We start from the raw sequence: 25,483 nt of genomic DNA, 5'->3' as shown, positions 1-25,483 counted from the left end.
AGGGGACGTGACAAGCAGTGAAGGGACACAGAGCAGCAAGGCTGCACATCACATGGAAAAAGGCTCCTGGATAGGCAGCGTTCCCAAACCACAGCCCACTTGCACCAGGGACTGCTCCTCCCCCACCACAAATTTTCTGGGGTGCCAAATATCACTTTTCATCTTATTTTTGTTCACAGCCCCGTAGGGAGCGTTAGCACTTTGCAATTGCTTTTCGCCGTTCTTCTGTCATCTGTGGATATTTCCATGACACGCTTGCCCTGAGGCCATCAGACTCAGCTGCCAGCCCTGAGGGCATCTCCACCTGGCTGAACTAATGAGCAAAGGAGGGAGGACATTTTCAGAGGACAAGATGCTCGGATTTTACAGAGAAAGGGCGTGATCAGAAAACGGTAGGATTAGCCCTATTTGCAGGTTGAGAATGCTTGCAGAGAGCAGCAGGAAGGCTGAGGAGAGCCTGGGGAGGACGGGCTGAGCAGGTCTGTGTGGTTGTGCAGTTCTAAATCTTGGGTCCCTTCTATCAGCACCTCAGACCTTGTTTCAGCAGAGACTCTGGTGACATCTGGTCCATGGGCAAGCAGCGACTGGTTTATGGCCATTTCCTTCAGGAAGGGGCTGTCACTTTCCCTTCATCTGCGTTTGTGAGGACTCTGATGGAATGCATGCAGCAAGCAAGAGATACAGAGCATTCTTAATGGTGTCACGAAAGGATGTTTTCCAGATCCAAAGAAGCTCCATATTTATGTCTCTGGTTCTTCTGAGATAAGGAAAATGTGAATCCAAGCTCTCACCCTCACAGAGCAAACTGAGACCTGAGCCCAGACCACCTGCATGCCAGGAGGGAGCTCCATGGACTGGTGTGTTATGACAAAAGTGGGTACCACCCCTAAACCACTGCAGGTGGAGAAACCCAGACCTGCTCCTGTGGATAAATTAAGCTCCAAGGATACCTAACAAAACAGCAGGGAGACCCAGCAGCTCAGCAGGCTCAGGAATCCAGATGGACTGAACTTTTCCTGCAGAGCAGCCCCCTCTGTGCTTGTCTGGGAGAGATCCAATCTCCTGGCCAACAGAAACCAGGTCCCCCTGAGGATATTTGTGTTTAGCACGAGGCAGCAGCCCGAGCAGAGAGCTGGGGTGCCTGGCAGCACAGTGCTGGACTAATTTCTGCACATGTCATGCTTCAAGCTCTGAAACCTCATTTAAATCTAGTCCCCAGTTATGGAGCTCTTCCAGATTCTCCCCTTCTGCTTCCTGTGCTGGATAGTGACATATTGGTGCATTCCTTATCCTGCTCACTTTCTGCATTGTACTGATACCAGAAGCAAAAATAAAGTTAACCAAAAATATCTGCCCAGTAAGTATTTTGGCTTTGTAGGTGCAAACATATTGCTGAAATGAGTAAACAGGGAGATCTTCCAGCTGAGTTGTTCTGTGTGTGCATGCACATGTGCTTGCATCTGCATTTTCACTTGAGCTGTTGTCATCTTCACTAAATATTTTACTATGCTCAAAAGCATGTCTTTAAAGGGCTTTCAACAGTAGGAAAGAGCACATGGATTTTTATTCCTCTACTGCACTAAGAATAATTCACTTGTCAGATACCACACCACTCTCTTGATCAGCTGGTTCTGCAAATAGAGAGGAACCACATCCTATGCACACAGAGAATCCCTGAGTCACCACTCTGTCTTCTGATCCATCTTCTCCACGTTTGAGCCAAGCTGGGGCCTTGGACTGACCCTACTGCTCAAGGATTTATGCCATCAGGCACAGTTAGCAGAATACAAAGTTAGAGATGCAATTAACAAAATCTGGCTGGATGACTACAGTCCTTTGACTACAATGGGACACAGCATGAAGCTTTTATTCTCTACACATCTAAAGTGTGAAAGTTGAACCACAGAGCTGACTTCTGGTGGGAGTCACCTCTCCTGTGATCTTTGAGGCACCAAATCCCCACAGAGCTGGTGGGGCCAGGCTAACTGGTGTCATGGGGATTATGCTCCTCAAGACAAACTAAGGGCTAGGTATACTCTAAGGTGGATGCCAGCAGTACAGCCACACTTGTTGCAAGGAAGCCATCTCTAGCACAAAGCCTTGAAGTCCCTTCCCACCCTGTGCTCTTCACCAATACCACTCACAGCCAGAGAACAGGGGTGATGCTTTGGGCACACTCCCTGCCTTTAGCAGCACTGCCCTCCTGGCTCACACTGGCTGCTCTCATCCTCTCCTCAGCTTCCACTAGGATCAGGGAAACTTGTCCTGTTGATTTCAGTGGGCACTGCATCAGAACCAGTGCACATTCTTGCACAGCAGCTGGTTTTGGCTGCAGGGTGGTTACATATGGAATGGGCAGAATGATTTTCCTGTTTTTTTAAAGATTACTAATGAAATGTCTGAGCATCATAATAAGTTCAACACAGAAAATCTACATATAATTTATATCTTGCTCTTTTTCGTTCTTGGTGGTGGTAAGTACTGGCCATGGATACGAGTTCATTTCCAAGAAGTGTCCCAAACCCCTTCTTCTGATGAGTGTCCAGAATGCAATTTTAAGCAGATGGGTGGGATTCCCTTCTGCTGATTTCGGTGAGGAGGGTTGCAGCAGACCTTGCTCAGAGGGGAGGGAAAATCCCAGGGTGTGCTCACCCTTCCTGCATGCAGAACAGTGCCAGCCCCAGCGCTCCTGGCTCTCTCCATCTCCAGGAGGCTGCTGTGCTCTGTCAGCCTGGCCTCTCCCTGGAGCTCGGGCAGTGCAGCCAATCGGGCAGCCTTCATCAATCTCCCTAAGTGTGCTCAGACTCTGCGAGGAACATCCTCACCACTCCTCTCTCTGCAATGACCTGAACTCCAGCTCTGCAAGCAGTGATCAGTGAGGCATAATGCAATGCAGGGCAGCCCGGAATAATCTGGTTTGCATCCAAGGATGTATAGTCACTGAGAGGCTGAGGAGTGTGTCAGCATTTAGTTTCAGGCTAGCTGCACTTTTCCTGCAGCACAGAATCACAAAGTCTCCGTCTCCTCCTCTGGATTGGGAGTGATTCTGCACCGGGATCCTCTGAAAAGACAAAGTTTTCCTCTCTTGTTATTGCTGTACCACCATAATCTACCAAGATGTGTGACTGCTTTCATCTAGTTCTTCCTAACTGGCAAGGATCTCCAGCCAGTGGTGGGCTCACGTTTTCTATACTTTTCTGTATTCTGCTTCTGCTTTCCTGTGCTCCGCTCGCTGCGACTCAGCCTCCCCGGCAAACCCTGCAGCTGCTGGGTGTGGCTTTCTCTGATGCTGCATGAATCAGATAAGGAAAAATAGAGTTAAGAAAAGCCTGTCCTTACCTCCTCTAAACTTTGCTGCCTATGTCGAAGCTGTGCTTAAAGAAGCCTTTGACTTTGTAAACAAATTAAATTCAAGCTGTGTCTAAATGACCTCTTTCGGGTTGCATGCCTTAATTCACGAGCTTGCCCTTCATTTCTCAGAGTAGCAGGATTCCTGCATGATCCAATCCACCCAGCATTTACAATAGCTAAAGCTGTGCCGTGCACTGTATGTTTGCAAATTCAACGTGTCCTGTGCTCTGTATTCGCTCTGTTGGCTGGACAACACGGCACTCTGGAAGCAGGGATTAATTCCCTGGGTTTCCCTGCAGAGCAGAAGGAAATTAGCAATTTAATTTTTTTTTTTTTTAAGGGGAAAAGATACACATTTTAATATAAAATATTGCTGAAGCAGAGCAGGGATGACTGGAGGAATGAGTCTAAAGAGTAATGCAAAACAGTGCTTAGCTGGCAGAAGAGTATCAATAAATTACAAATCTGCTCTTTAGTTTATGCAGAGATTGACCTGTTTTAAAACAAGCAACTTGTAGTCTTAAAGTTGTGTCTACAAAAATGGCAGGAATCTGAAATTTCTACAGTATCTTTTCCCCCCTAAAATATACAAAAAACTATGTTTATCTACATTCTGCAATAAATTTCCTCGCTATTTATTCTGCTAGAAGTTGTAATCTACAAAACACAGTCTGTAAGATTTTGATAGTCTAAAAGTGGAGCACTTTTATTTTTTTCTTTAAATGCCTGATTATTTCTGTTTTCTTCTGTAAATAGTTTAGGATTATATTTTCCATAACAATGGAAAGTCAGAAATTGCTTGTCAGACTCTGAGTCCTATTATTGCCTAAGTTGACTTGTTGAAATCAAGGAGACAACACAAGGAATAACTCATCTCTCCACCCAACAAAAGAAACAGTCTGGCTCTCTTCTGGTTACCTGGTGATTAGATAAAACAATTGAATGGCTATAAGGTTATAGCAAATATTTTAGGACTACACTCTGACAGTATTTAAATACGATTTATTTAAAATATATTTAACATAGTTTTGGTGAAAATATTTTCTTTTATAAATGTGACTTTTCCAGTAGTAGCATTTTCCTAATGTTTGTCTGCCTGCAGAGATTTACTTGTTTAGCAAACAAACTAGTTTTGTGGCTCTTACTACTCTTTCTATTTACCACATTAGAGACATTCTTGGGACTTCTAGGTGCTACCTAATAGAAACAAATACAACCAGAACACTAACAGAGCACTCTAGCAAACCAGGCTTTCCTCACTGGTTAGTAAAATGTTTGGGTTGTTTTTTCAGGCTTTTTTGGCTGAGGAAATAAAATTCCATTTCCCCCATGCCATTACCTGGGTTGTTACTTCCATGGTAGCAGTTTTCTGGTGGTGTGGCAGGATGCTGTTGGTGGGTGACAGGTGAGAGGAGCATCTCCTGCCCTCGTGCCACGGCACCATCCAGATCCTGGTGCCTGGGAGGTGCCAAGCAGAATCAGGGCCATGGCACCTACAACAGGATCAGTGCTGGGAAGGGATGCAGCAGGGAAAGACAGCTGCATGTGAAATTTGACAGGCATCTGCTTTCCAAACAGTTATTGCTGATGTTTCCTGACAGTGGGTTATCATCCTCAGAGCTCAGGGTGTGGCGGGGAGAAGCAGCTCTGTTTTTCTCAGACAGGTAGGCTGGCTGGCTGCCCAGGCATGTGATATGGGTTTGAGAAAGGAATATCAACGTGGTGATGAGGCAGGATCATCTGAGCATGGGTGGGGAAAACCACACCATGAATCCCACATCAAGCAGAGCATATTAAATGCCTCGTTTCCTCCACAGCATGGAAGGAAGGCTGGCTAAAAATAGGCTGGTTTTGTAAGCTCCTGTCTCTGCTGGCTATATTCATCTGTTCCTGCTTTAGCTGACTGTCATGATGACACAGGTGAGAAACTGATAAACAAAAATTTGCCAGTTTTCTTTATTAGCCAGGCAAGCACAGGCATGCACTTGGATCTGACATCTGGAGGAGGCAGTTGTTGATGAACATGTTTTCAACAGATAATTTTTGAGTCAGAACAACAAATAAGTAGGAGAACATCTCCATCAGCAAACTGTGGCAATTGGCCAAATCCTAAAATATAGAGGTCTTTCTAGCACAAATGTTTTCTAAACCTTTTCTTCACCTTGTTTTGGGGCATGATCTAAATCCCCAAAACTAATGGCTGTAAAACACTCTGTTCACTAAGACATTGGAGCAAGTGTGTATGGCCTCCTAATTGCCACCAGATTGGAGCAAGGGTCAAAATAAAACATGTACCTTAGTCCTTTGCTGAATGGACACCTGGACCACAAGATTGCTGCTTCTCAGGTGCAATGTTGATCTTGGCATTGTGTGGGAATAACACACCTGAGACCCTGAGATCAGCTGGAGCTGTGGAAGTCCCTGGTCAGGGCTCCAGTGCAAGCTGTGACATCCAGAAAAGCACTACAAGTACAGTGACATCCCTTCTCCTCTGTTCTTGTCTGCCATGCCAAAGGCTGAGTGTCCATTGCACCATACGAGCTGCTGAACATGGTCTGCAAATTTTGAGGATCTAAACCAAAATGCCAGCTCAGTTGCACTTTTTCTTAGAGATATTTTCTCAAAATGTTTGACTGTGACCTGCAACAGCATCTTTTCCAGCCCCATCAAGAGACAGAGATAAACAAAACCTGTAGGAGGCAGACTCCCAGCTTGGGTGAGGAACACCCTCCTTGGCTCTCAGGAGAAACTCTGACCTGGCACACCAGCATATTTCATTTTCCCTCCTTTTACTTCCTCCAGTGAGAATATTGTTAAGATGACAAGCTGTTTCAGTTTCAGCAGACACTCACTCTCTGCCCAGTAATGCTTCCCAATACCAACTCTTGTTCTGCCCGTGGTAACACCAAAATAACTGTGGTGCCAGCAGAGACTGAAAGGGAATCTGATTCATCTGGCTCTGGCAGAGAGCTCCCTGCCAGCATCATGAATCAGGCTCACTAAATTGCATCCCTCTGGCTTCTCTTGGTCTTCCCTCCCTCCTGACTCATTTTCTTCCCTCCAGAGTTTATATTTTTAGTTATTAGTTTCACACTTCTATTTCCAATGGGTACGCAAGGGCCCTTTGGTGACTTATGAGCACAAGTGAAAAAGAAACATCAGCATGACAGAGCCCCACAGCCAACAAGGCTTTCTTTGTCCATCCCCTGTCCAACGAAGGGTTTGCTGTTCTCCATCAAGCTGCAAGAAATGGGGATGGTATGTACCCACCAGAGGCACAGCACATTGTGTTTGCCATAGCTTCTGATTCATGTGAGGAACAGACATACCCCAGCAGCAAACCAAAACCAGCTGAAAAATGTTGATTTTTCTTTACTGCTGTGTTTCAAAAATTCAAGAAGGAAGGAGAATCAACAGACATCTCAAGACAGATTGGGTAGTGTGCTCCTCTCTGGGCACCAAAGTGTGATGTACTTCCCCCAGCAGTTTGTGCACCATCTGTTTCTGTCCAAGGCACTCTGGCTGCAGCAGCCTCTTTTCCAGGGCCCTTGTTACTGTGTGAGAGGTGGAAGAATGCAGAGCAAAGGCCAGGGAAAGCCCCCACAAGCCAGGGCCTCCAGGGCTGTGCTACAGCTCCTCGCTGGGGCGAGTGCTGCCGTCACTGGAGATAAATGACACCCTTGGTTCAACGTGGGGACTCACTGCCAAGGCAAACACTCAAACAATCAGCCAGGCTGGGCTTGTCACACAGAGGAGTGGCTGCAAAACACTTCTGGATCCAAGCTTGCAGCATGCATGATCACCCAGTGCCAGTGTCCTGTGCAGATGGACCTTGTGCTTTCCTTGTTCCTGTGTTTCCTGTGGCACAGGGCTGCACAAACCACAATCCCATCCCAGCACATCTGTCCTGTGGTGTCTGCAGCCACCATGGGTAACCTGATGTGTGGGGTGCTCAGAGCTGCATTGCTGAGCACTGGGATATCCCCATGGGGTTTTGGTTGGCAGTGGGGTTGCTGGAGGGTTATTTTCTCCCTGGTCTAACTTAGAGCACACCTTTGGGGGTGATGTGGCAGTGCAGAGAGGGATAACAAGGAGCTCCTATAGCCAGTGTTGATGTGAAAGAAAAGGCACATGGAGCTGGTATTCTGCATGAGGGAGCTTTCTCCATCTTGGCCAGCCCATGCTAGAGCCTGTTCACTGTAGGAAATCCAGGCCACCAAATCCTCAAACACCAAAGGAATAACTGTCCCTCAAGGACACACTCCTGCCTTTATAGCAACAAAGAGAATTTCCTGACTGTATTGTCATGAGACACAGATGAGTTTGAAAGTTCCAAAAAGGTCCTGATTTTTCTAGCCTTAAGCCTTTGCATTTACTAGTAGTAGATATTACAGCTGAACAGTAATGTCTGTGTACCAAACCTTGCTGGCATAATTTTGTGTTGAAGTATCTTCAGGGCCATAAGGGATGCACAAGTGTAACTTTCATTCCTGTTTTGCATTAGTTTGCTCCCCTACTAACCCTGCCAGCCCGTGTGCCTGCACAGAGCCTCACCATGCAGACAGCAGCCAGGTCTGAGGTTGCAGTAATTAGTCCTGGCTGGGCTTCCAGTTTTCTTTAGTGCTATATTACCATTAGATTTCTATCAGTGTGTCTTCCTCTGTCAGAACAGGTAGTACAAAAAAAATAAAAATCTACCTAGTTGTTAGAATTACAGTGGGAGAAATATTAGTAAATTAATGCTAGCAAATTAATTGTAAATTACACAGGTGCAATACACATGCACATTTCTCTTGCATTTACTGTTGTGTTCATAGAATACGTTTCTTTCACTGCCATCTCACCTCAACACAAACTTTTTTTAATGCAACACACAGCTGGGATGGACCAGCAGACTAGTCCAGTCTGAGAACATGATAGATGCTTATGGGCCAAGAAAATTAAAGGAAACAGTCCTACCACCTTTACCCTTTTCTTAGGGTACAAAAGGCAGATGCACTGCACAATCTGGGAAGTTTTCCAGGCTTCTATTTTTTTTTTAAAGTTCATGACACACAGCATGAAACAGAATCCTTTAAGCTACTGTGGCATCAGATGTGTTTCAGGAGAGGTGCTGGGAACGTGGATGAATGCAGAACAGATCAGGTTCTCCACACTTTTGTTTTCAAGGTCTGGCAGCACCAAAACTGTGCTTAGCTTGGACTGATGGCCAACATCAGTAAATCCCTTTGGGACTCAGCAGTAGCATGAAAGGGGAAAATCTATCCCAAATCCAGAGGGACTTGGAAGCTTGCTGCCATGGGCTGGCAGAAGAAATGTGATAGTCCCAGTGAAGCCAGTGATACATAGAGTGGCTTGTCACAAACATTTATATTTCATCTGACCCTATTCAACAAAACACTGATGCCAAATTTGACACCATTGTGGCATGGGAAAGACTCTGCACCCATTCTGTGGCACCCATTTTCACAGTGGGATCAACATTCTGGTAAGACACAGACAAAAGACAGGGACTTTTCTCTTATTTTGACCCCTATTGCTGAATTTGAGCCAATAAAATCAATGTGAGGTTTTGCCACAGAGCCGGGGGGGACTCCTCGTATGTGCCTTTGAGAACATTGCTGCCTTCTTAGTGCCTCACCCTGAAAATGATAACCCTTGTCTTTGTTGGGCTCCTATTCTTAATTAATGGCTGAAAAGCATCTGGAGAAGGTTGAAGTAGGTGAATGATGCAACTTCACTCCCAGTCTGATGATTGGTATCACTGTTCCCAGACTACAATCTCTCTTTGATATTGGAAACAACGGTGAGAAAGATGCTGACGATGGTGACATTGGTTTTGGCTCTGGCTCCTGGAAGGTACAGTCACCTCATATCTTATGATCCCAATTACACCAGCAGATTTACTCTGGATTCACACTAGTGTAACTGGAAAAGGGAGCTGGACCACAAAAAGCTTTAGTAAATGGGGATTACATCTACGACTGGAAAAACAGAAAGGATTAAAAGAAGGTACGGAAAAAGATGGAAAAGGTGGGTCAGCATGGATCTGAAAGAGCTGGATCTGAAGTTGTTGAAAAGAACAGAGAAATCTGTGATCTAGCCCAACAGTCAGCATTTCTGAGCCTCCAACAGCTGCTCTCTGTATTACACAGAAGGGCCAACAGGACGATGAGAAGAGAGAAGCACATGAGGAGGAGCAGGAGAAAATGAGATCTGGAAAGAGCCACACATATCCCATATCAACAGAAAGGCAACACTGGCATTAAAGAGAGAAGGAAGAAAACAGCCTAGGAAAGCTTTGCCATGAGCTATCATGAAATGATGTCAAGCAACCTATAAACAGTCTCAGGAAAAAGCTAAATAGCAAAACAGTTTTTTGTCTCCCTCCCTTCCCTTTTGTGTCCTTTCTTAATCCAGAGTGACCTTAGCAAAACAGCACAAGAATAGCTGGGCTCCACCTAACTTGGACTAAGGATAACTCACCTCCTCCCTACCCTATTTCTAGTTCTTTGCTTGACTTGTGTCATGTTTGTCTCTTGCACTCTGATCTCTGGTATGTGCCACAGCAGGAGAAGCAGGGAAAGGAGAGATGTTAACCTTTTCCTTGAGAAGCAAAACATGACTGGTGTGAGGGGGAACACAGTGCCTTTTCTTGGCCACTGAATAAGGCAAGCAGAGAAAAAGCTGCCCCTTGCATGTCTCTATCCTGATTTCCAAAGGGGAAAAATTCATAAAGGAGAATACGCTTCTCGCCACCATCAATCCTGCAATTAAACTGAACTTTAGCAAAATATTTGCTGGGTTATGTAATAGAGGCGGATTACAACAGGCTGCCACATGGCTGGAAACTGCAGTTTTAACCCCTGGACAAACTGCCTTGTGGTAGGTAAAGATAAGTGACATCATGGAGCTGTAAGAACAGTCAAGCTCAGACAAACCTTTAAAATACAATTTGATGGTCCATCTGATAGAACAACTCCAAATATTCAAGGCTGCTTTTCTTCCTGATTTTCTTGTCTATTTACAGCCTTTCTGTCTTTCTCCTATCTCTCCTTCTGAGCAGTGAGAGCAGTCCCTCCCATTCCCCAGGTGCCTCTTTCTCAGGCTTCCCACTCTTTACGGCTGCAGAGGATGCCCTGGAGATGTTCCTTTGCACCAAGGAGTTCGTGGTGTCATCCCTTCAATGTCCCAGCCCCTCCTGCAACTGCAGGTGCTGATGGCTCCCTCTCTGTTACCTGAACCCAGTGATCTGTACCAGGACCAGGAACAAGGATGTGGCAGTTTTGGCTGCACAAACCAAGGTACAACCCCTATTGTGATACTGACCCCGAGCCACAGTGTCTCTGCTGATGTTCTGTGCATCAGCTGGATGAACCTGCCACAGGCAGAGACCACCTTCCTACCTCAGCACAGGCTTTAAAGTCTCTCCAGGTCTGACCAGCTATTATTCGGGCAGCACTTAAAGAAGCTGAGCATTGTAGCTAATTAGCTGAGCCAGAAAGGCACAAAGGATGTTTGAAACAGAAGAGAAAACAAACAAAGCCTTGGCGGGGACTCAAAGGCGAGGCAGGCTGGCTGCAATTTGGCAGAGAGGCTCCTCAGGAGGGCTCCCAGAGCCATGGGAGAGGGGAGCACCCTTTGGGAAGGGCTGGGACAGAAGGGCTCACATGCTGCGAGGCGGGGTTTGGAGCCAAAGCCGCCCCCGCTGGCCCCACCCTGGGACCTGGGCGCACGAATGACCCAAAGCTCTCATCCAGCCCAGCAGGGACACTGCCACCAGGACACCGCACCAAGCCTGCCCACGGCGTCCAGGTAGGAGCTCGCTCCGTGCAGCACATCCCCTTGCCTTGCCTGCACTGCCAGGCTGCTCATGTGTGTGAGAAGGCACCTGGTGCCTCCAGAAGATGCAGTTTTGCTTCTCTGAGCACACACCACATCAAGACTTTCTACCTGCGTGTTAAGTTTCTTCCCTCTCTTTCCCCCAGCTGCTGGGGTTTGAAAATCTTGTTGGATGTATGCTAAGGTGAAAAACTGGTTTTATTTCCTTTCTGCCTGGTATTGCTGTCATGACAAGCAGAGAAAAGTAGGATACCCCCCATCCTGACAGAGCAACCAACATGCTGCTGAGGCATGTGCATTTGCTTTCTTTACAAATGCCTGCAGAACAGAGAGTGGCAAGGAGCTTCTTGAAATGGTTATGCATCATTGAACTTAACTGGCACCCACCCAGACCCCCAGATGGGAGAAGAGGAGCTTTTTCTAAGCCCTTCCCACATTCTTGTGCAAATAGAAAGGATGAATGATCACCATCCCCTGTGCCAGACAGTTTTCTGGGCCAAATTCACACACAAGCACAGGAAAGCCAAGGGGAACTGAGACTGGTGAAGCTCTCCCTTCCTTCCGCTTCTCGCAGTGACTGTATTTCATATGTTCAAATCCTTCTGGGACTGCTTAGACTGACTTTGCGTAATTATTTTCATCCTTGGATTAAACAGGCCAAATATGTAAGCTGGATCTCAACTTGCTGAGATCTTACTTTACACCATATTTTGTCCCTCTGGCATATATATTACACAGCAGCAGATTGCATTTAAGTAGTTTTTTCAGAATAAAAGTCTGTCTTTGCTTGAGGGTGTCAATTTTCTCGTAATTCTTGCTGTTCTGTCTTGTATGGATACTTCAAAGGATCGTGGAAAGGTCCTAAACCAGGCATCTCCCCATTCTGGCTTCCAGTACACTCAGTCTGACTGACACCTCTCCAGACTTGGAGCATGCACAGATTTCTCAGCCTAGAGGTTAGGGGGAAGGTGTGACTTGATGCAAAAACCTGTAACTACACCCTTATTTCTACCAACTGTGCTTGTCCTTCATTGCTTGTGATTGATGATGAGATGGGCAAACTCATGGATGTGCCTAAACTTGAGGGATATCCTTGTTTTCAGAAAGAGTAGACAAAGATGCTTTTTGAAATTAAGGACAAAAGGGCTATGGGACCCCCAGGCAGGAGCAGTGGCTTTGAAATCAGCTTTTAATTGCCTTGTGAGATGTCAGTAGGTACAGGAGAAAGGGTGGCCATTGAGTCTGCTTTGCTGTGGGAGGTCCTGAGTGCATCCTGTGCAGAAGGACAAAGTATTTATGCATTATAAAAAATTCAGTGTGTTCCATCTGTCACCAGGTCAGGGTCAGCAGGTACAGCCAAAATTAAAACCAGCATTTTTGATGTGCACCATCTTTCTTTCTGCTGGCAAAGTGCCACCTTAAACAAAGCTTAAATCTTTCATGAGTGAAAATTACTTGCTCAGCAGTCAGAGATTTCCAGGATTTCCAGGGAAATAACAATAGTTTTGAAACCATCATCTGTCGGTGGTGATTTGGTCACTCGGTCCTAACCTTTTCTTTGAACATTTGGCATCTAAACTGGGAATTGTGGTGTGTGACCATCACTGGATACACATTGGCTAAAAATCTTACCACCCAATTACTTTGTCTACTATTAAGAGATGCTCAAAATCTTCCTCTAGGCTCTTCCCCATGAACTTAAGTGCTAGAGGCTTTGTGAAATGCAGTTGTGGTGAGCAGAAAATGCATGAAGGGCAAATCCTAGCTACACTCCTGAGAGGACTGTTTCCCACTCATCTCTCCAACACTCCCTTCCTCCTTGTTCCACACACTAAATTCCAATTTCTTCTGTATTGCTGGCATCTGTCTCCAGGAGCCCTGGAGGTTTCCACCACGCTTCTTGTTCAGTCCAGGTGAAGATGTGCTCTCCTTGGCTGAGCCTTGACTAGGTCCAGCTTGTACCTGAGCCTAATTCTTCCAGCCTGCCACAGTTCTTGCCTGCTGTGTCCTCTCCCCACCTCTACTATCTGCAGGAGGCTGATGTGCTGCCATCCTCTCCTACCCCAAGGGATGAGTGTTCCTGGTAAGGACATGTTCTGTCCAGAACCAGTGAAGTTTTAAGGGGCAGGGTCACTGAACTAAGAAAATGCTGCCATGGTTGGGATGGAAGGCACCTGTCTGTCTCATGCTGGCTCTATCTGAAGCACATTCCCAATATTCTCTGCATCTTGGCCCTGGCACTGTTCTGCTGTGCTGAATTCCTGCTCAGTTGGTTCTTCATAAAGTGGCTGTTTCTTAATAATAATGGGTGGTCTTGCTGGAAGGCTATAGGTAACATCTGGCAGGTGACTTTCCTTTTTGCAGCTCCCTGGATGACGACTGTGGGCCTTGAGCTGCAGACTCCCAAACCTGTTCTGGTTTGTAAGCACCCCAAGGGTGTTCTGCAGTGCTGCTCTGTTAGAACTTGTTCCCTTCTAAAAAAGCCAAAAGCTCCTCAAGATTAAAAAAGTGTAAACTAAGAAAATAGAAGATTAATGCTGTACCTGAAACTAATCTCTTCCCCAAGATGTCTTTTAAGTTCTCACCAAGGCTTCTCCTCTGTGCAGTTACCAGGAACCAATTCCTCCATGCTCTCACTCCTTTGTCTCACAACCCTTGGTCTCTCCAAGTTTTTGGAGGATTAGGTGGGTGCTCCAGACTACAGATAAATCTTTGAAGCTGTTGCTTGCACTCTCCCTTCTGCCTCCAAATCAGTGCAGGCAGTTAGATTTGCAGCTTGGTTGAGATTTAGGCATTTTTGAGGCTGTAAATAAAACACCGTGTGTGATATCCAGGTCGTCTGGATTTGCTGATTTTGCACAGGGCTCACACTGCTGTTTAAAAGTGAATTGGCTGCTCTGCCTCATCTCTTCCTGAGTATCATGACTCACATAAAAAACTCCTCTTGGGTTTCTAATGGCTTTATTATGGGGTATGCACATGCAACATCTTTTTGATGGTCTCAGAGTTTGTGAGATGTGGCCAGATTTTCACTGAGACCACACACAATATGATAATAAAACTGACTAATTGGGCATTTGGGATGTTTCACTCCTTCATTCCTTTACCAGTTTTAAAGTTTCAGTTTGTTGCTTGGGGACTTCATGTCGCCTCCAAGGGTTTCTAATTTTTTATGGTGCATGATTAGTTTGGAGATGGTTAATGGGTCCTTCATTCCTCACCAAAGGATCTGTAAGAAAAGAATAAAGTTCAAAATCCAGGAGAGGAAATTAATTCTTTTCTCAAGAGAAAAAAGAATCCATTTCTCTTTGAGTGAGAATTTTATATCTGAATATAAACTGTGTTTCATTTACTTTTCCCTATTGAAACTTCCCTCTTCAGCAGAATGATGAGAGAAACTTCAGCAAGGAGTGAGAGAATAATCAGAAAAGCCAATCTGCAGCTTTTCTGTTTTGATTCCTTGGCAAAATGCACTAGAAAAATATTCTAATGCAGGGAAAGAATAGTACTAGTCCACAGCTGTATGAATGTGGTTCCAGAATTGGTCTTGGAGCTGAAAATGATGGAAGCAAGGCGAGGGGGGTCATGGGAAGAAAGCTGAGCACCCTTCTGCAATGTGCCCAGCTCTTCCAGCTCTTCCTGCACCTCTGCAGGAAGCAGGGGGTGGTGTTCATGTTTCTTACTGAAGTCCTCAGTGAGAAGGGCTCAAAAAAGAGAGTGATTGACAAACCCTCTGAACCCAGCATAACTGCACATGAGAGGAGATACAAACCAAACCAAACCTGCTTTAATTGCTGTTAGATTGGGTTTGTGTGCTAAGCAAAATCTGCTCTGCCCCCTTATCCCCCTGCTCACAAGGGAAGAACAGAATTCCACCTGCCTCTGCCATCTGTGGCAGCTGAAAAGCACCTGGGGAAGCAGACGTGGTGAAGGCTCACCCATGGTGCATGTGCCATGCTCAGGCATTTTTCAGGACTGAGAGAAAGAAATGTTGTTGTAAATGAGATAAATTACTATCTCATCCCTGTAGCTGTGCTTAGTTCTACAGAACTACAGGCTATACCCAGAGAGGGCTGTTTTCCACACAGCATGAATCACTAGCTCGGTTTTTGTGCTCACCAGTTTCACGTTTGAGTTTTCCATCCCTCTGGCTTTCCTCACGCGGGTGAGTAATGATCATTTACAAGGCACCAGCAATATCAGAGCGCAGGGCTGGGGCTGTGCTCGGGGTAATCCCTTCAGACAGAGCACTCCTGTCGTGCACAGCCACGTCCTGCTCCCACAAAGGAGGTGGGAGGGGGTGCCAGCCTGGCAGCTCTGCCTCTGCCACCCGAAATAGGCTCAGGAGCTGAGTCATGCAGGGAGCCCGCGGTAATGGGTGATTCCTTCCACTCAGGGACAATACTCAGCTGTGCTAACAATTACAGATGGAAATGGGCTCCAGGCAGCTCATCACAATACACTCTGAGCCCTCTCATTGCCCTAAGTAAAAGAAAAAGGCAGCCCCAGGACTGGCCCCGTGCTGTTTTCCCATAGCGCTGTGCAGCCACACTCAGCATCCTTCTCATCCATGGATGCTGCTTAAAGGAGAACTTGCTTCTCTTCTTGCATCCAAAAATCTTCATTAAGGACTACCAAATCCCACTTGAGCAGGTGATGCTTGCAGTTCTGCTTTTCTGCTTCCGTGTCACACCTTGTCATGTGTTTGTTGAATATTTGGAAAAGGAATAGTTTCCTGAAACCAGGATTTTGAGTTTGGAAATATGTAGGGCCAGTGCTGCTTAACTGAACCACTCTCTTCATAGGAAGCCATCAGCAGAAGAAGGTCATGAATCATGTGTCTGTAGTGGGAAATTGGAAGCCTTCACAGAGCTGCTTGTGAGGTGTCACATGTGTTTATTTCCTTAGTCACTCGCATTACTCAGAATCATGGGCTGGGATGTGGCACATGGGTATGCCTGGGCAAGAGCCCAGTGCAGGCAGGATCCTGCAGCTGCCAGAGGGGCTTGGAGGGAGCTCAGGGCCGTGTGAGCAGGAAGGATTCACCCAAGTGATACCATGAGGAGCACTACAGCCTTCATTTGAGTTCCTTGAGCAAGAACTGAACAGGCGCTTAAAGAATACGTTTTAAAAATTCCCCACTAAAAATTCCCCACTACCTTCTGTCTTAGCCATTCATCCACAGGAACACCCATTTCAAATAAAGGAACTTATAAGGAAACTTTTGTCCCATTTTTTAAAAACAAAGATGTTCAAACTAAGCTAACATAATTAAGCTGACCAAGCATGAGGTAGAAAAGAGAAGAGCTACATCTCCTCTCCTTTCACTGGTCAATCTAGGTATTTCTTGGGATTGTTTTAATTAATAACATAACTTCTTATTTGAAACAAGACAAAGAAAAAGCTAAACTATTCTTTATTTAGCTTTTCAAATCCTTTCATGAACATTGTATAAAAATCTTTAAGATTCAGTTCTCCTCCTACTCCCCAAATACATTCAATACCTTTTTTTAAAAGGAAAATAAAACTAAAATACTTTTACTTATAAGCAAACAAGGACTGAGAACACAAGCACTTGTGTGAGATAACAGATTGTGGAAGAACAGGACTCACTGCTGGCAGTGTTCAGTTTGCTGTGATCTCAGAATAAATGCTCTTCTCTGCTCCTGACCCATTTTGGGCTCTTTCTTCTCAGCCTACATTTGCAGGGTTTGCATCAGCAACTGAGAGCACTTCTGCTGTCAAATCTCCACAATATATATAATGCCTCCCTTAAAAAAAATATGAGCTATTCTCTCTCACTTCATTGATTCCTATCTATTGACAACTGCTGCCAGAACCAACATAGCACTGTGTGCTGTGCAAGACTGAACAGTGACCTGGTTTACCATTAGCACCACTGAAAATTAGGAGGAATTAATTATCACACACTGGGTTTTTTCATCCAACCAAGTGGCTGGCAGCTGAACTCAAAGGCACCAGTGCAGTGGTGAGGAAAGGTCTCTTTCAGGGCCCCTTCCTCCACACAGAAATGCTGCCTCACAGCTGAGTGCTTCAGCAGAACCCAAGGGAATCCTGTTCATACTTATCCAGCCGATTTTCTCTGCCAGGATCATCAATCAATGTTTAAATTCAGTTTCTGGGTGTGTGTTGAGGAGTCCAGCAGTTTCAGTAATATTTTACCTTTCTCTGGCACTGACCAGTGAAAAAGATGAGATGATTTATTTCTCACCCCTGACTGAGGTTGGTTGCTGTTGTTGGGAGAAAGTCAGGAATGAAGCATTAGAGGGCTCAGCATTGCTGCCATTAAAAGTCACAGGCAATACTACAGCTGACTTCAGTGACAGTAACAGGATGAAAAGGCCTGAAACCAAAATATACAAGTGCCAAGACCCTTAAAGCCAAAAGTTTAATTCCAGCTATAGAACTGCACAGGACAGAGCCAATGGCATCACAAATGCATTTCCTATTCCATCTTGGCAGCTATTTCCTAGAGTTTTCCTTTCTGGGGCACTGGTGAGCCAGTTCAGCTGAGTAAGCTGAAGTGCACAAGTCAGATAACTGTGCTGATTATCTGATTTTACTTGCCCTGTACTTCTGGCTTTCCCCTTTCCAAGGGAAGGGTTTTTTTTGTGATGGGGTGTAGGGCTTTGAGGTGAATTTCGTATTGCTGGAAAGTCTCAGCTCTGTGAGGAAGCAGGAGAGTTAGAAATCCCAGATGGAATTAACCTAATGTATTTCCATCTCTCACTGATGTTGTTTACACAGTGCAAGCCAGTCCAGAGTGGTGAATGGTATATTTAAAACGAGATCCTCTAACATTTGGATCCACCCCATCACTCAACTTAACAGATACTTGATACCAATCGAGTGAGTCACTTCATTAAGAAATAAACCCTGCTGTGCTGCTGACATCCTACAGCAAACACTGAGCCCCATTGTCATCTGCTGAGCCCTTTCTCTGTCCCAGCCCACGCCCTGAAGATGCACACCGAGTCTCAGGCACAGCAGCAGCACTGACCCTGTTTTTCCATGGTGCTGTGTGCCAGCCACAGACACACAGCAACCCCTGTGTGTGTGGAATACCCTCCCTTAATCCCCAGACTCCCTCTGTGCCCTGACACAGAGGGGCAAAACAGGGAGAGCATTCATCATCTGCAGGAAAACAGTTTGTTTTATTAGCAAGGCAGGAGCTGGTGCTTGCTTGTTCCCAGTTTGAGGGAGTTTCTCCTGTTTTTCCCATTCACCTGGGCTTCTTGCTGGTTGTCAAAGGCAGCACCTGCCAGCTCCTGCCCACCAAGCAGGACACAGATACAGGTGCAAATAATCCAGCAACAGGTGATATTTCAGATGTGTGTGAAAGCTTGGGTTAAAACACTGTCAAAAAAGAAGTAACTGTAAGAAATGTCCCTTGTGCCCAGAGACACTGCCAGCAAACACCCTTTCCTGACTGGGCACAGCCAGGGCCCCAGGTGAGCACTGACACCTTTCCATCACCCAGAGCAGGTTTCATCGGGCCTTGGAAGCACAAGAAAGGGATTATTTCAGTGCAGTTCCCAGTTACTCCTTCACCAAACCTGCTAATTACTGGTAACCACCGCCGAATGCCATGGAAACCCCAGGGCACATCGTGAGATCATCTGCCAGGACTTTTTTATTTTCAGATCTTTGTTTAAGAACTGTTCTAAGGCTTTGGAGAGAAAAACAACAAGGGAGGGTTCACTAAAGCATTTCCACAGCTGGAATGTCACAAGCCACACGAGCACCCACAAAAGACAAGAGTTTGTGCCATTCCATACAGGAACTAGGGAAAAGGAAAAGGGAAAAAACCCAAACTGTAGTGAAGCATCTGAAATGAGTTTTGTTTTAGCAGATGAAAACTTCTGCTTTTTTCAATGGTGTCTGAGCAACTGCATTTAATAATTATACTTGGCTTTTACTGATGCCTGCTTTTTATATGAGATATTTTTATATGATTTTATGATACCACATCGGTGGCAATACCCTTCAACTTTCAATTTGATAGGAAAAGAGTGTCTTGATCAAATATAACAAATCTCACACAGTTGCTTAAAAGTACTTCAGAAATATCTAACTTAGTAAATGATTGAAAATGGAGAGTTTGTGAATGTTGTATTCATAGTTTGACAGTCCTTAAGGGCGTTTTTCCCCTGGATTTCGAAACGAGAAAACTTACTGACTTTGTGATATCCAGAAGTACCAAAACTGGAAAGAAAAGTGCTTAAGGCAGCATAATGACATTGCAGGAAGAGAAAGAGTTTGTTTCAAATAGGTTTTTTTTCCAGGTGCTAGAGCATTAGATCTAGTACAAACAGGTTATGCACAGGTAATTAACACCTATCTTTCCAGCTTGAGGAGCTGCTTTTGTTTCGCTCCTGTCGGCTATTTGTCACTAATATTCAATTTTCAGGGAGCAGCCCGGGGCTGCTCTTCATACAATGTCACAGGTTTTGAAACAGTAAAATAATAAAGGTCCTCGGTCAGCCAGCTCTGAATTCCAGTTGAGCGGGGAGCTGAAAACAGCAGAGAGCAGAGAACGAGACGGTTGTGGGGAACATGGAATAAATACCAGCTTTTAATTACAGCCCTGCACAGCACAGTCTGGAGATGGAGGAGGATGCTGATGGCGAGGTGACTCCTCAGGGGGTGTGAAGAGCTCTGTGGCTTTGTTCCCCTCGGCTCTGAATAATCTGAAATGCAGCTGGCAGGGCAGGAAGGCAGCTCTCCCTCAGTACCGTGGGTTTTGTGCAAACCTTGCCAATTATAGCAGTTTTCCCCCAGGTCCACAACCATGGCTGCCTTGCCCCTTGCTCTGGCTGGCTCCTGTTCTTCTGTTTCGTTCTGTCCAAGCTATTTCGGCTGCAGAAGGTCAATGCCAGCACTGTCAGGTCAGTGGAAATGCATCTGGGGGACAAAGGGAGATGGAGCACATGCCCGAGGACAAAATAAAAGAAACTGTGCAGGGAGAATTAGTTTCCTTTTCCTTCTCCTGCTGTTAGTGAAAGGATTGCTCTTGGAAATGTCTCATTTTATTTAATTTCTAAATAATACTTTCTCTGTTGTTGTTGGGATTTTTTGTTTATGCTGGTAGTAGATCTGCATTTTTAGGCTCTTTTGTTTTTTTTTTTTTTTTTTTTTTTTTTTTTTTCCCATCAGCAGCAATATTAACCACTAAAGTAGAAAAAAAATGTATTTAGGATTCTGGAAGAGAATATTTGAATGTCTGAAAGTATACAACTCTTCCCTGGGTTTGTTTGGGTTATTTTGCCATGAGTTTGGATTTTACTACTCCAGCCCTGGATACCTGGAGTTGACATTTGTTTATCTTCACAAAGGAGAAACCTCTTTCTGTACAAAATATTATCAGCTGCATCTTGGTATTAGTGCAGGAAGCAGGTAGTACTGGTAGAACTTGCCACAGGCAGGTAGACACTGGAGTCTCTTTTGAGTAAATTCTCAAATGAAATGACCAATCTCTTTGGAGGACAGACTGCAGTTAAGTTACAAGATACATGAATGACACCCATTCACTTTTTGGGGGCAGAACTCACCTGAATTGACTAACTTCAGAAAGAGGTCTTTGAGTTCAGCCCTGAGGTTTCTTAAAAGAGGCAGTGATGGAACCTCATTTCCATACCAGGCTCTCTCTCTGTTTGTGAGGTTGCATGTCTACCTGCAAATGGAAGAGTGTTATAAAAAAAAAAAAAAAAAAAAAAAAAAAGCAAATTAATGGCTTATGTATTGCAAAAGAGAAGAAATACAGAGGAAGTTTATATAAATTCTCATGTCGTAACAAATGCGGTCATGGAGACAAAGCATGGGAGATGTCTGTAAATTAATGTTACATTTGTCTTCCTCTGAACTAGAACTGAGAGTTGGTGGCCAGGTGCTTCTACCTATTCATTCCTCTCATTGCCTGTCTTCATGTTCAGTTCCATCCACTCTTCTACATCTTGAGTTCACACTGATCTTGTCTCTCCCTTTTTCTTTTTCCTGTGGTTCATTCTTTTAGCAGACTATTCTCTTTCAGCTGGAGGTCCTCAATTTTTTAACTCCTTTCTGAATTGTGCAGACAATTTGTTTTCTTTAGCTGGTCTCTGCAACCCAGTCTTATCTACTTGTGGAAATTCATGGTTTCATATTTTTCCCCCAAATATCTGAAGATTCCTAACTGCTGAAAAGGAAAATTAATAGAAACTTGTACCCTCCACACTAAACTACAGGAATTTGTGTTCCAGAGCATGCTTTACTATAATCTCATGGAACATATTGTCTCTCTCTCTTTGGGTCAAAGAAAACATAGGAACATTCCCGTTGTTTTTCATCTCATTTCTCAATTACTATTAAAGCAGCACACCCTTATGTGTCAGTCTAACAGGAGTCCATGCACAGGTCAGGGTGTGAATAGCACTAATAAAAGAAAGCTGTGTCACTCAATTATGTGTTTGCAGCCTTACCTGTGAACAGAGTAGAGAAAACAACGTTGTAACCCAGGGAAGTTGGGAAATGGGGTTAGATATGGGACAGAGAAATGTGAGATACAGTGATGCTCCCTGGTAAGGCAGCTGAGCAGAAAGGAATGTTTTTAAATATTGCTGCAGCGTAACTCAAAGAGCTTTATCTTTTAATATTTAGATGTCTGTCAAGAAGAGTAAACACAAGGGTTGTTTGGAGTGTTCTCACTAAATAACTTGTGCTGGAATCACTTGGTGAATTGGGAAATTATCAGTCTCATAGCATTTTTTCAATAGCTCAGTAGACAAACAGTGGATTTGATAAATATTTAAAAATAAACCAAGTAAGCATTATGAATTCCTGTCAGTCAAATAATGTTGAAATAGTTTGACAGTACTGGAACAGCACCATATTGGCTGAAAAGAGGGGAGATTTTAGGCTGGAAGTTGGGTGGGGATAAATCTCTGACACAGCAGTCGTCTTCACTGGAGTCACAGCTGCAGGGCAGTGCTCAGACACCCGAGCTCACACCTTCAGTTCTGAATGAACCTGGAAAAAAGCCACTGACAGTGAACACAGATTTCCCAATACCATGAAAACAATCGGAGTCATTTCTTCCAGGTTTATGGAAAAACAGTTGGCTTCTCTCAACTTAGCCAGGAGTTTGTCTCTTATGGGCTTTAAAAACTCTTAAAAGATGGAAACAACGCCCATCCATATATCCAGCAGAGACAGCTGAGGTGCAGCACTGGCTGGGGATGAGCACACTGCAGCTGCTGCCACCTCACAGCCTGTGCCCTGCTGGATGCTGCTGCTGGCACCACTCACTAAGGAGTTCTGCATCCAAAGGAACTGTCCCCACATCGGTCTGTGATCTAGGCTGGCCTCCTTGTTTTGCATGTCTGTTTCTGAAAATATATGTTGTTTGTCAGGATGTTGTTTGTCAGGATGTAAGATGGCTCAGAAAGGCTGGACCTTGGTATAGTCCTAAAGACTGCACAGAAACGGGAATGGCAGCAGAGCAAGCCTGAAACAGCTCTTAGCAAGTCTTGTTCCCATTCTCAGCAATCTCAGTTTACTCTGCTGCTGTCAACTGCACCTCAGGAAGCCTTTATTGCTTCTGGCCACCTCCATCCTTGAGGCAGCTGCAGGACATCTTGCTTGAAACACGGAATCATGGAATGGTTTGGGTTGGAAGGGACATTAAAGACCATCCAGTTCCTGTCCATGGGCAAGGACACTTTCCACTACATCAGGTCACTCCAAACCCCACCAGCCTGGCCTTCAACACTTCCAGGTGCCACCTTCTCACTTCCCCTGTGCTGACACTGCCCCATTGCCTCATGTTCCTCCTTCACAGCCTTACCACCCTGCAGTGGCTTCAGCCAACTTCTGCTTTTAGCTCTTTATGTGGCTGCCACACTCTCAAGAAGACAGAGGTTGCATGTGAACTGCATACTGCCTCACAACATATCTATATTAGTTATATATGATTATAGATATAGTATATAATCACACATTATATGTGATTATATATTACTTATTGTGTATAGATATACAGTAGAATCACATGATAAATAGACAACTGCTGAAGTGTTCATGTGCTGAAAAACTGTATATTAATTAGATAAAATTACATATAGTATTTCTAAATTAAATTATATATGTGATCTGTAATTAATATGCAATGCATAATTAGATGTAATAATATACATTAATTGCACAAGTTTAAGAATTGGCTTAAATATAAATACTGTAGTTCTGTGACCCAGATTTCATAAAATGCCTGTTAAGTACCCACATAGGATGGGATCAGATACACGCTCAGTTTTCCCTCTCAGATTTTCAGATATCCTCTGTGGAAACCACGTGTGCCCATTCCAAACTTGGGTCCAGAAACCCAAAATCTGCAGAGTTTCAGATAGTGAAACCTATTCAGAGCCAGCAGCATAAAAATCCCCAGCACAGCATCTGCTCCACACAAAACGAGGCTGCTCTGTTTTCCTCCTCCTTTGGCTGGAGTGTTTTTTACCTGCTCTGGGGTGTTGGCAAAGCAGCGGGAGCAATTGCAGGACACTCCCAGGGCTGCTCATGTGTTGTTTGTATTTTGCACCCTCTCTCACCTCACCCTTATTTAACAGAACGCAAACCAGCAGCCAGATGCTTCTGTGAAACACGGAAACCCAGGCTGAAATCTCTTGCTGTGACTTCTTAAAGCTCCAGGGAGGAGGAGTCGAAGGATCAGTGGAATTCCTGGGAGAGGGAGGAATCAGCTGTATTAGAAATTTCTTTCCTTTTCATGGGGTGAAATAGAACCAGGTGAGAGGAGGGGCTGGGAATTTTCATCAATCAGTTTTTGCTGGCATTAAGCAGCTCCTCTCGAGTGCAGAATATCAGGACACGGTGAACGCGGCACTAAGCACTGGCACTGCCACCACCGCAGCGTTCACTTGGTGAAGCACTGTCAGCTCAGCCTTCAGGGGGCTTTGGGAAAGGCTGGAACAGCTGACTAGAAGGGACAAGGAAAAACAGACTTGGGGAGGACACCGGGACAGCCTTGAAGCCCGTTTGAACCGCGCTGTTGTGACAGCCTGACAGGCTGCATCCTGTGTGTGTGCATGAGAATTTACTGATACGTACAACGTTAATTACCCAGTTACGTCCTGAAGCGAGGCTGGGAATGAATCTCAGGAAAGGAGATGTTTGTTTTGCGCGGGCGCCCACATCCCACAGAGTTTCTGTGCCGCGGAAATCGCCCCGCATCTCCGCCCTGCGAGCGCCCGAGCGCAGTGCGGGCAGGACCCCCCGACACCCCGCGCCCCATCCTCCGCTCCCCAGCATGGAGAGCCCGAGCAGCAGCGAGCCCCGGCTCTGTCCCCTGCTCCCGCCTCGGCTGAAGCCGTACAGCTGTTGCCTGGGCAGGGAAAGGGATTGGATTTCACGGGCTGTGTGATCTGCGGCAGCACTCTTTGCCTCGGGATCGCTGCGAGCCTCGCCCCGGCTCAGCCATCCCCTTTCTGCCCGTCAGGAACGCCCCGGCCGACATAGAAGGAAAATTGTTTGCTGAATTTCTGCACAGCCCTCCTTCCAATTGCTGCAGAGAGAGGGGGAGTGAGAAAGAGAGAGAGTTTAAGGCAGGCTCTGCACTGGTGTTCTGGGCTATTTCAACTTCAGGGCAACTTTAGAGAACTTCAGTTATTTTTGGTAAGTTTTTTTTTTCTTAAAACCCGAACGTCTCTCTCTCTCTTTCTTTCTTTCTATGAAATCTCTGATGCAGATTGCAAAAAGTTTGCAGTAGATGATGGGCTTTTAAAAATGCAGAGAGATGTGGGCGTGAGCGTTTTTCGTCCTTTGATACAGAAACCGGACTTTACAATTGCAAAGACATAAAGTTCCCAGCTGCTGTACTTGATAAGCGAAACCTGAAGATGTTGTGTGTTAAATGACACTGCTGTGGAAAAGGTTGCCCAGAGATTCAGCCAAGGTGCATCTCACCTGGTGTAAAGCTTTGCCTCTTTCTTGTGTATGGGAAGAGGTGAGATCAGGGATGAACAAATGTGTTCGCCCTGATAAAGTTTCTGATCCACTTTTTTACAGAGGGAGTTTCAAGCCTCTAAGCCTCCCAATGCTTTCAGAGGGATGTTGGTTCTCAGTGTATACACACCCCTCCATTCAGTAATCTCTATTCCAGATCATGCATGTTGTTTTCCTTACTTCCTCTGTCTGTATACTTAACCCATCGGGACGATCTCAGAGATAGTGAGATTCTTTTGTAGTGCTTAGAGCCAATCCCAATTGTTGCAATGAATTGCAG

At 45.2% G+C, this 25,483-nt stretch overlaps 1 protein-coding gene across 2 annotated transcripts in view; it reads left to right on the top strand.

Moving 5' to 3' along the window:
- Positions 1–11,092: 11,092 nt before the first annotated feature.
- LOC130254397 (protein AHNAK2-like) overlaps positions 11,093–25,483 on the top strand; it is a 66,097-nt gene continuing 51,706 nt past the window's right edge. Inside the window, exon 1 of one of the 2 annotated variants that reach the window (XM_056493876.1) lies at positions 11,093–11,166. The gene's annotated coding sequence lies outside the window, so the exon portion shown is untranslated. The remainder of the gene's footprint in view (positions 11,167–25,483) is intronic. The other variant, XM_056493877.1, reaches the window with a different exon arrangement.

This window comes from Oenanthe melanoleuca, chromosome 5 (genome assembly GCF_029582105.1).
Source record: "Oenanthe melanoleuca isolate GR-GAL-2019-014 chromosome 5, OMel1.0, whole genome shotgun sequence".
Classification (NCBI taxonomy): Eukaryota; Metazoa; Chordata; class Aves; order Passeriformes; family Muscicapidae; genus Oenanthe; species Oenanthe melanoleuca.
Note: the sequence above shows the minus strand (reverse complement) of the source record. Positions and strands in the feature narration are given on the sequence as shown.